Source organism: Centruroides vittatus, unplaced genomic scaffold, assembly GCF_030686945.1.
Source record: "Centruroides vittatus isolate TY-2023 unplaced genomic scaffold, ASM3068694v2 contig_341, whole genome shotgun sequence".
NCBI lineage: Eukaryota > Metazoa > Arthropoda > Arachnida > Scorpiones > Buthidae > Centruroides > Centruroides vittatus.
In genome coordinates, this window is record NW_027122166.1 from 1,391,765 (window position 1) to 1,403,846 (window position 12,082).

At 32.5% G+C, this 12,082-nt stretch overlaps 1 non-coding gene across 1 annotated transcript; it reads right to left on the minus strand.

Annotated features, from left to right (window-relative positions):
- Positions 1-8,714: 8,714 nt before the first annotated feature.
- On the minus strand, positions 8,715-8,820 carry LOC136974121 (U6 spliceosomal RNA). The gene has a single exon (XR_010880601.1). It is a non-coding gene; the product is annotated as a U6 spliceosomal RNA (small nuclear RNA).
- Positions 8,821-12,082: the final 3,262 nt, after the last annotated feature.

The window sequence follows — 12,082 nt, forward strand, 5'->3', positions numbered from 1 at the left end:
GAATTGAAATCTATTCAGTCATGTTTGTCACTATCCAGTAACTTGACCCCTCTTTCCTGAACAATAAAATCAATAAAATCTGCTGAGGAATTTGAAACACGCTAATCATATTTCTAAAGGAGAGATTAAGAGTAATAATTCTTAATATAAGCTAAATTAGATAAATAAAATTGAACTAATTATTACCTGGATTAATGAGACGCTAATTTTGGAAGTATTATTGAATGTTATTGCAGGTTATAAATTATGAATATGAGTAATTAATTTTAATCCTGTACAAGCTATTATGTAATTGCCGACTTAGTTATTTATTTAATTAATAAAGTTATTTTAATAAATATTAAATTAAATACAAAATTTTAACTTAAATGTCCGCATAATAATTATTAATAAGGTGCAAAAGGTAAGTTTAGCTAGAACAGTGCTTTCTGTCAATTCATGGCTGACCATGACGTTGAAGTATTGAGATTCATTATTGTTTTTATGAAGTCAAAAGTGCAAAGTTTTATTATATTTTATGACTGTGAAAAATAACTAAAAGTCTAATTATTATAAATATATGAAATATTTTAGAGAATAACAAAAAGAAAAGTAATATATAAGTACGAGTAGTTGGATATAATAGAAACCAAATGAAACAATTCTAGAGAAATTGGAGAATAATTTTCAGTAATAAAAAAAACTAACATTAGTGTAGTGGGGACACATTATGCGATTACAACAGCTTGCTGTGGGACATATTAAGGGAAAGAACCTCAAACGAAAGTTTAAATCTTCCTTTGTTAGACAAATATGCGAATGTGAAAGAACAGTAAAATATGTCACAATGAAGCACTGCCTGAGCAGAATGGAAATGTCTCACCTAACGGAAAACTAATACAAAGATAAAAAGATTATTAATATATTATAAGAAAGGAAATAAATGTAGACGTATAAAATATGCACTGTATAGTTTCGAATTTAAGATACATTTTACGTGTTTTTGAACTTAAAACTTAGAATAAGACTAAATTTAAGGTATTTTTTTTCACTCTTCAAAAGCCTGTATATAAGCCTAATGAAAAATTATATACGTTTATTTTAAATACGTTATTGACATTTCAATAGACTTTTAAAATATATTTATTTCTAATTATTATTAAGAGTGGAATACGTTTTAAATTCGAAACTATACGATAGATTTCTGTTTGGCATAAGACAGCAAAATGTTCTCTTTTTTTAGTTCGTTAATATTCTAGAGAAAAGATGATGCCGCACGTTTAGTAAAAATAAATTAATACTACAAATATTTAACTATTTATATAAATATTTAAAAACCCTATTTACTAATTTATACCAAAGATTCGATCTTCTTTAATATAGTTTAGAGTTTTTCGTAAGATCCAGGCACAAAGAGGATCAAAAGCTTCCTAGTAGTTTGTATAGAGACTTGAATTGACTAGATTCATATGTAGATCGATACGTAGTCAATCCAAACCTCCTTTGAAAAGACTAATAAAATTTTATAGCATTATCCGAAATTATAAATCCGATATGCAATAGAATAATACAATTTGCTAAGCTCTAATCGAATAAAGAATCTATAGAGTTGCATTCTACATTTCTCAAAATTAAAATTTTAAATATTACGATATTTGTTTTTAAGTAAAGAATAAAATTCTATTTTTATTCATTTTTACATCAGGAATCACAATAATAAGCGCACGCTGGTCTTTCATTATAAACTGCTTAACTGTCCAAAAATAATAAATATTCTACTCCTTAAAACAATTTTAAAAAAATAGAGACAAAAGGCGTCACCTTATGTTAATTTTAATTATAACTTTTAGTTTGAATCGAAGCTTTAATCGTATAATTCAATATACTTGTATGCTTATCAATTATTGTAGATTAGTTTCATCCCTAATGGACTAAGCCCATTATGGATGATTCTAGTCTACAATGAAAGGGACTGAAATGAAACTTATTAATCATTGTGATTTAATGTCTTCCACCACAATGAATTTAACTTAACCTCCCTCAATTTAATCTTCTTTTTAGCATCGGAAAAAATTCAAAAGTTGCAAAATACTATATGTCCGTGATGAAGTGACGAAAATTTTTAATAGTATTTATAAAATATATTTGAAAACAAAATAGGGGGTATTTTATATATTTTATTTGAAATTCTTATTAAAAGTATGAATTTCCTTATATATTATGAAATATTTTCATTTATATTAAGTTATTGTTAGTTTTACTGGCATTAATGGTATCAATTCTATGGAGAATGTTACTCCTTCATAAAACTCATAAATACTAGTTGTGACTTTTTGAAAGAGTCAACTGTTCGTAAGCCACACAAGAAAAGTCATGTGAATCTTACTTGGCATGGAAACATGGACTTAGACGGAATTTAACAGGTGCAAGTCCAACCTATTCCTGTCTTATGCGGAGAAATTCGACACAGAATAAGAAAATCCGTCTTTATGGCAGAGGCATGGCATGTGCTTTCTGCATCGAATTTAGAATATTCCTGTCCGAAATAAGTGTAAATAATTTCATTATGATAGTATTAAACAATTAGTGTCCATAGAAGGAAATGGCATTTTCGTGTCATATGAGATTCGTATGTGAAAAAGAGCAAAGTATTAATTTTAGAGAATCCTATAGGGTCCCATTGGCTTGGAAAGCGGCCGATATGTGTCTGTAAAAAAGCGAGTTGAGATTGCGCGGCTTTGGTTTTCAAAAACGTTATAAATTGTATGTTTGGCAATAGAATTTTTCGAAATAACGGTTCTTGTTCGATCCTGAGGATGGTTAATAAAGTTGACCGAAAACGTTAGATTGTTTTGATAATTTTAACTGCATATTAAAGGTTTTTGGAAGTATTTTTTTTTGTGTTTTATAGTAAATGCAGTTAGAGTGGTAGTAGTAATTCGTATTTGCATTCAGTATTTCGTGTATTTGGAGCCATGTTGCCAGAATTTGAAAATTTCTGTTCTGGATAAATATGAATATTTTCATTATTATAATGCAAGTATCTTGTGCCTCTCAAGATTGGTGTTTTGAAGATTAACATGTTTAATTAATAATTATTAATAATAAATAATTAACAATATACTCCATAAACCATTTTTATTGAAATTTCCATAATTGCACTATTTAATTTAGCTTTAGTTAAACTCGAATATAATCTGGACAATGTTAAGCTATTTTCTCTATTAGTCGTTACTTTCACTTTTTGTGAGAGGTGATAGGTCTATAATTTCGTTATTTTATTATCTAAATTTCGAAATTTGTAAGAACTTTTTAAATTTATTGGGCTGCAATTTGAAAAATTGTAGACATAAATTCCCCACTGTCCTCCATCTGTTTGTGCGTCCTTCCTTAATCTCCAGAATGGTGTTAGATAGATTAAATTCAAAACCAGATAAGGAAAGCTTAGATTCAGGAGGCCCCGATTAAATATATACTAACTTCCGGTCTAGACCGGACGTCACGTGAATTAAATTCAAAAATTTTATGGATTTAGATAGATGGCCGGCATGACTCTATTGCTAAAGGAAAAGTATGATGTACAGGGGCAAGACACTACCAATTTGAGTTTGCGAACATACATTTTAAATTAAATAAATTAAGAATATGATTAAAAATTTCAGCTCGGCATTGTGACGATGCCACAATAAATAATTGCTCGTTCGAGTTTATTTTTTTACCAGAATACTTTGGCATGATCAATAATATATTTAAATTAAAGACGTGTTCGTTTTATTAAAATAGTGTACGGTTTTTATGTAAATTGACACCATTTTTATCTCGTAACTAAATATGTAAGAATGACATCAGAGTGATGTAAAAATGCATAGCCTATAACTTGACAACATTAAGGCACCCTTAAATGTATGTTGTAGCGTCATTATCATATAAATTAACAAGATTATTCTTAAATAATTTTATTTTACAAAACTTATATTTGAAGACAAATTATTATTATTGCCAGCGTAGTGTTAGCCATATTCTGAAATATACATCATGATGCCAATATTGCTGGTAATGCCATCTGTTGACCTTGACAATAATAATATCTACTTTGTCATTTTTGCGGGTATTGGATTAGCCTCATATTAAAAAATTTTTTTAATAATTTCGAATTATCGTTATTGTTTTTAACATTTTATTTGTAGCAATCTATAGAAATCTAGTTGCACCTGCACTTCCATGTTTCACAATATAAAAATAAATAAGTTTAATTAGAAAAAAGGGTGGTCCAAAATTGAGTTAACCCAAGATTACTCAAACAAGACTGACAAAAATGCAACAACTGAAAATTCATATGCTGTAAATTGTCTGTTGAACAACAAATATCATATCTGTACAAAACTATAATAAAACGCTTTGAACTCTTTTGAGACAGCCTAATTACCGTAAAAATGTCGCTATATTAATAGTGTTTCGAATATTATATATATTTCCTCTTGTTTCTAATCACTAATTTTTTTCTAACCTTGACAGTTATCATCTAAACTTTTTCCATTTCAGATGGTTTCAATTAAATAAAATAAACTTATTTTATTTTTATCCAATAGAAAATTAGATTATTATATCAAACAATTTATGAAAAGTTTAGTCTTTGAGATTGCAGCTATTTTTAGAATCTTTAGAATAGAAAGGAATATAAAAGCTATACAATTTAATTGTGTAACTTCTAGACAGTTTATTGAAATTATTGTTTATGCATCTGTTAAATTCGATGGTCTTGTGGTTCTTCAAAAAAATTGTTAACACGAAAGTATGCCTCTGAATTATGGAAATGATTCCAGTCTTGTATTGATAACGATGGTGAATAAACGACTCGTCATACTACAACAAAATTAATATTGTAGAATCGTTAATTAACAACTTGTAAGTGTATCTGTATAAAGTTAACGAAACTTGGTACCATATTGATAAATTAATAATATACAACTGTTTCTTTAGGTTACAAAAGTTTCGTACAAAAGACGTTTTCGGCTCTACTAGAGACGTCATTAGTTTGACGATTTAAATTTGCTATTTTAGAAAAGTGCATGGAAATGTCAAACTGATGATGACTCTAGTAGACCCGAAAATGTTTTTTGTAGGAATAAATAATCTTTGATTACCTGAAGAAACAATCGTGTGTTATTCATTTATGTATCTCTATAGTTTGTAGGCCTATAGCAAAATAATGGAAATAAAAATTTTCGTTTGTTCCCTCAGTTTCTCTAAAACTTGTTTATACTAATGTTGATTCCCGGTCTGATCTTATTTTTATCATAGTCTTTGTTTTCTTTTGCTCTAGGATAACGAGGTGTTGAATGTATGACTTATTTTTAGTTTTCGTGTGGTACTGAAACATCATAAGTAATTACACCGTATCCTTAAGTCGAGATATTTTTACAAACATCGATACGACGCACAGTGGAGTACGACTATAAAAATAGGGGGTGGGTTGTTCCCCCGGTGTTGACACGGTCGATTTTTTACGCTCTCTATACAACCTGCATCGTTCGATCTTGGTCAAATTTGGGCTTTTCTGATTCCTTTTGAAGTTTTCTTTCCAATGATATACGTTTCTTACATTTCTGTTCATATTTCCTTTGCAATTTCTGACATTATGAAAATTTTCTTCAACTCGCCACACTTATCGGCTTATAACATTACAAATTTTATTTCATCGATTATTATTGCTCGATAATATTGTAGATCTTGCTACTCTAAAAATCAACATTAATTTCAACGTCTTATCTCTTCGTGCTCTCCAAAATTACTTTTTCCAAACGCCGCGCGGCGTCGCCGTTTTCAGTGTTCATGCGCAAGCACTATCCGCCCCTCATTATGCACATCCCCACTACCTTGGATACACTAACCCCTCAAATAATTTCTCGTTATATGGTAGTGTTTCCCAGGGTCATCGAGAAGGGGAGAGCTGAGGATCTTTTTCCCCGGGCCCGGAGAAAACTTTGGGACCCGCGATATTTCCAACGCCTATAAATTATTATTATTTTTACTAACAAAAAATAAAATTGCTTAAGTCTACTTTTTATCAATAAAAACATTGTATGTACAGTGGTGCCTCGTACTTCGAACTTAATTCAATTCAGGAGGTTGTTCGAACTCCGAGTTGTTGGAGGTCCAAAGCAGTTTTTCCCATAAGAAATAATGAAAAGCGAATTAACTCATTCCCAGATCCTAAACAATATTAATTTCGATAAACTTGAAACGACAAATACACATAATTTAAGATAAAAACGACACAATTAAATGTCCTAATAATAAATCAAAACACGAAACAGTAAATAAAATACGTAAATAATGTATAATAAACTGAAAATTACATTTACCGGTCGCACATAGCCGACTTCGGCATCTTAAAGATGGCCGCCACATCCGCTACACGTGTCGCTTTCATGTTTCGCGATAAGTTTCTTTTTTATTTTAATTATCGATATTACAACCTTTTAGATTTTGTTGCTTCTACATCCTTTTTCGGATTTCATAGTTAATAAGTAAAAGTTATATTGAGTCGAACAAAAAGTTTTTGTCTCTTTTTAACAGCTGCCGTTACTCAACATAGTTGTGTGATTTAATTATAACAGTCTTGAAATTTAACACATCATTGTTTACAAGTTTATTTTAAACTTTTTACTTCACATTTTGTTTGAATAAAATCGAGTCGAAATGTCCGCAGTTAGAAAGCATTTCCGGCATGCTACTCTTTGTGAATTTCGGGAAGGATCTAACGCCGTACAAACAGTAAAAAAAGTTCGTAATGTGTATGAGGAAGATGCTCCTAAGCTTCGAATATGCAAATGTGGTTTAAAAAGTTCCGTTTGGGAAATTTTGAACTAACAGATAAACAATGTACGGGGCATTCAAAAGATACGCTGTATATATAACCAAACATACAAAAAAAAAAAAAAAAAAAAAAGCGAAAAAGCACTGAAAACATACGAGTGTAATGCGAGAGCGAGAGATGATTTACGTTTACGGTTCGAGCGCATTTTTCAGTGCATGCACAGTTCGAACTCCGAAGCATCATTCGAAATCCAAGGTAAATTTTTGTCGAATTTAGTGTTAGAAGTTAGAGTCGTTCGAAGTACGAGGTACCACAGTATTTAATTTGTTTTAAAAAAATGGCAAAAGGAAATGAATTTTTTTCGATATTTTTGGCCGGAGGATCATTTCCTGTCTCTTGCTGACATCCTTTATAGGGTTCGAAGCAGGAGTAAAATTGAGGCCCTCTTATAAGCTCAAGTTTAACAACACATCACCTAGCAAGCAATTGAGGCCCTCAAGCTCCAATGCATTGAGCCAATCAATCTCTTAATTCTATTTTACTTTGTTTAAAATTCTTTGCGTATTTAACTGGTGGATGAAGTAGTAGACGATTTTGAATTACACAATATACTGTATAACTGTATTATATATAATCAAAACGAATTAAGTATAAACGATTCTACATTATATTTTCTTCTAAACTATTAAATTTGTTATATATATATTTGTCTTTGTTCTGTGAGAATTGAGAGGGTGTTTTCCCCCATGTTTCACATGAAGCGTATTTAAAATCTCAGCGTGAATCTAGCGAGATGCTGCCGAAAGTGATGCAACTGCTGGAGTTTTCGAGAGAACACAAATGTTAACTGCCAGGGATATCGGAAAAGAAAAACAAGAAGAATGGCAAACGATGTGGACTTCACGTTACGTTAAATTTATTTTTGAACTTATTTAACGAGAACAGCTTAATGAAAAATTAATATTTCGAAAAGAGAGAGTAAATTTTTTAAATTTCCGCGGAGTTTTAAATAACTAAATCAGTCTTAAGATTATACTTTAAAAACTAAAAAAAGTTATATGATGTCTTACATAAATATACTAGTATATTAAAATATTCGATTAGCCTAATGTACTAACCAAATTTTAATTTATTCAGGGTTTATTCATCCAGAAATAAATTTAATTCAAAATTATTGTCAACTCAAAATAGAGCTCTTAAGAGCCTCGTGGTGACTGCCATCTTGTTTGCTGGTGTATCGAGCACCGAAAAAGACTCTTGCAGTTTGCTGGAAGTAACCGGAAGTCATCTCAGATTTTGAACAGAGGTGCTGAGAGCTGCTGACTGCACGCTCAGATTTTGAATATGCTCATAACTCGGTGTTTCTAACTTCAATTTTTATACTTCAATGAAAAACACGTCGTGTATCATAACCAGTTTCTCCCTCACCACTTCGTCTAACTGAAGCATTTATTTTACTATGAATGTTTGTTTTCATCTAAGAAGGATCTATAAAAAATTCGAGTGTAATTGTAAATACAAATTATTTCAATCTTTTAATTTTCCGCCATTTACTTAATTAAACTTTACAGAATGTTAAAAGCTTTTTAAAATTTTCAAAATAAACACGCAAGGAATGTTTTAATATGACCTTGCCTTTAAATTAGGCTTATATCTGTAATGATGCAAAACTCAATTTGTATAATTTCGATTTTTTAAAGTTTCAATACTTTATTTCGTATTTCCTGAATATGACTTAAATTTATGCAGAAAAATATTTCGAATATTAATTTTAAATCCACACAGACTTTTCCATAGGAAGAAAGCGTTGATAAGTTTTCACAAAATGGAGATCGTCTGTTTTCTGATATACTCTCGCCTGGTAAGAGAAGTTCGTTTCGTTTCGTCGCGGAAACAATTCGAATATTTGGATGAAAAAAATATGGAACGCTTCACGATTTTGCGTGTCATCCTTGCGCAGGGGCCATGCTAATCTTCTCTGTATCGTTCCAATTTTAGAATATGTACGACCGAAGTTGTACGCCGAGTACTAACGGTGCGACCCTATACATACCAACAACTTAAACTCACGCGTCTTCACGGGTGTGTTTACGTTTATCGTCAGATAGCAGTTAATCGTCAGCTTGCAGATTTCAGTATCGCGGTTCATTTTAAATTCGAACGACTGCTTTTCGAAATTTCTTGAAATTCTCGCAGATAAGTTATTGGCCGACGATCGACGATCAATAGTTGCACACTTTACCTCCAGCGATGACTACAACTGCCGAACCTGCCAAGATCAATTGGATTTTCGGCCTGCTCGTATTAAGAATAATTTGACCTTAATAATTATTTTATGCATTACACTTCTGTCTTTGGAATCACCAGCTATAATCATCAGAAGTCGAACGCTGTTAAAATTCTATACTTGATACTTGCATATCATGTCACTGTACTTGATAATTGCAATATCATGTCACGGCATTGTCAGATAGTAAACGATGGTGAAGCACTAATTTCAATATTTGTGTTACGTGGTATTTTAGTTTCACGCGGACGCGTTATTTTTCGCAGTTGCGATGTTCTGTTTTATAGCAGAGGGTTCTTAATTCCACGATGCTGCGAAAAGAACAATTTCTTTCTTACTTAATTGCTTTACTACGAATTTATACTTCTTTCACTTTATATTGAATTCATCTTCGACACACACGTAACGACTGTTCTGCTTACTGTAACAGAACACTAATATTTTCGCCGAATTGTGTTTAAGTTATTTTATTAATTTTAAAAAAATAAAGTAACAGTTACTCGATTAACTTGGAAGTGTCCAATTCTTGCAGTAATATGGTTGTTTCTGATCTGTAATTTTTTAATGCGATTTTTAAATTGAAGTTTTACTTTTTGTGAAACACATATTTTCGTGTATCCGTAAACTGAAATCTCTGAATGAGAAAAACTCGCAATAAAAACGAAAACGTCGTTTTCACTCGTTGCAACGGCCAAACGTTTCTGTTTTCGAACGAATAACGAAAGAAACAAGGCTCTCGCTCATCAAGCATAACGGAGCCGGTTTCATTCGTCTCGACCTTAAGAAAAGCAAAAATTTCCAATGCGTTACGAAATTGAAATGCTCAAAACGATGAATGATTTCGATGGAGAAAGTAGCAAAACGAAACGGTTAGCAGAGAGTGGTTTCGATCCACTGACCTCTGGGTTATGGGCCCAGCACGCTCCCACTGCGCCACTCTGCTACATGTAGTCTATTAGTCCGGAAGACTAATCGTTTTATTTTTTCAGCTATGATAGATCACGGTGTTACTTTCCTTTATCATCTACTTATACATACGGTAAAAATAGGTATTGCAATCATTTCACACTTCCGATTTTCAAATTTTAAATTAAAAACAATGCAGTTTTGTGCTATCTACAATGTGATTTATGTAATGACGACCGCGTGTGTCTGTTTGCGAGCACGTGTTTCCAATCCTACTAAACTCTTTGACACTAAATCTAGTATTTAAGCATTTTCACTTACATTTCGATTTGATAAACTTTACGTACTTATCGAAAGTGACATATTTACGTTAGCCTAAGCGTTTCCCAGATTCTCAATTAATAGGTGCTGGGTAATTGTGCAGATGCCCAACTGATAGGTGCTGGGATCAGTGCGAAATATAAACGTGGTTGGTGTAACCGCGTTCATATTTCGCACTGATCACTTTCTAATGGCGTCGCATCGTTTCAGTTCGAACGAAAAGTTGCTTACTCGAACTGTAAAATCTGCTATCGCAGCGATTACCTAAACAGTTCTTTTCAAACTGCAAAACCGTTTTTCACTTTGTTAATTCGGCATTGCCGCGAACGGTAAACGGTCTCCATTTAATTTTGAACTAATCGAAAAAGTTCCGTGAGATTCCTGAAATAATGAAATTAGGATCGAGTATTTTAAATCTATAATAACTCTAACAGACATGACCGAGGGAAAAATAATTAGAACAAATATTAAAATATATATATGAAATTTTTTATACTTACTCCTTACCACCCTGTGGCAAAGTTCTCCTACCATTAACCCTAAAACTCCAATTTTTTTTCATGTCACGTTCACTACACTTTGCAATGATTTAAGTTTCATAACGAACAAACAAAATGAGAACCGTCGATTCGAAAACGTTGTTATTGTTGGCAGTGCCATAACTAGTTGTTCCTTTTTTTTTTTTTAACTCTTTCCGCCCGGTGGGCACTAAGAGGGCCTCTTTTAGTAGGCCCATTATGGGTTCGGCCAGGCCCACAATGGGGCGACCGGGTGGTGAGGGACGGGGCCCGACATATCCGAACGGACCACCCCCCGAAAAATTCCTGGGGATTATTCGACCCGTTCGGATTCGATCCCGGGTCCCCCAAAGCGGTAGGCTGCCACCTTTACCGCTCGGCCATCCGGCCGTCTAACTAGTTGTTCCTGTGCCCTGTGCGAATTTGCATTTAGACCCCTTAATTAATTAGGTTTGGGAAAATAATAAAACAAATACATGCATTTTGGGTCCTCCTTCCAAGTGGACTCTGTGCGGGTGCACCTGTAGTACAGCACTGATCATTGGTAAATGGTAAGAATTGTCAGGTTTTAATAAGGAATAATAGTAACGGAGACCGGGGCTAGTTGTCACGGTGCAAATATCGCTTATATAATCAAAACTGAACGGTCACGTCATTTAGGAGTAGGTTCGTTTACCGTTCGCCTATGTCATCACAAAATTCGAATAATATCCGTTGTGTTGTGTTCCGTTAGTTGGCGGATAGGAGATTTACAGCGAATCGCGTAAATGTTGATGTGTCATGTCTTGTGCCGTTTGAAAACTTGCAATTAGTTAAAGGTGAATAATAACTATATTTCCTATTAGGCGGGTCCTTAATATATATATATACATTATGAGCAATCGAATTTTCTACTTTGAAATTAGAAACTACGAACTGGTTTATTAAGAAAGTTCAGTTGGGGCAACTTGTCACTGACAATTTACCCCGTTTTGACTTTTTAAACACTAACTTTATAGTGTATTTTGAAGACACATGGCAAATTTTCATCGGTTATCTTTATTTAGTTGATACGGTACATCAAGGAAAAATGGATTCAGTGCACCAGATGTAAAAATTGGTCTCACGAGCTATGTACGGATGTAAATCCGTATTATGTTTGTCACAACTGTGACTCTGAAGACAATATGTAAAGATTCGAGTTAATTGTCTTTTGCAGAATAAATAATAAATCAGTGGTCTATTTTCTTCATAGAATTGGCACGAGTAAAT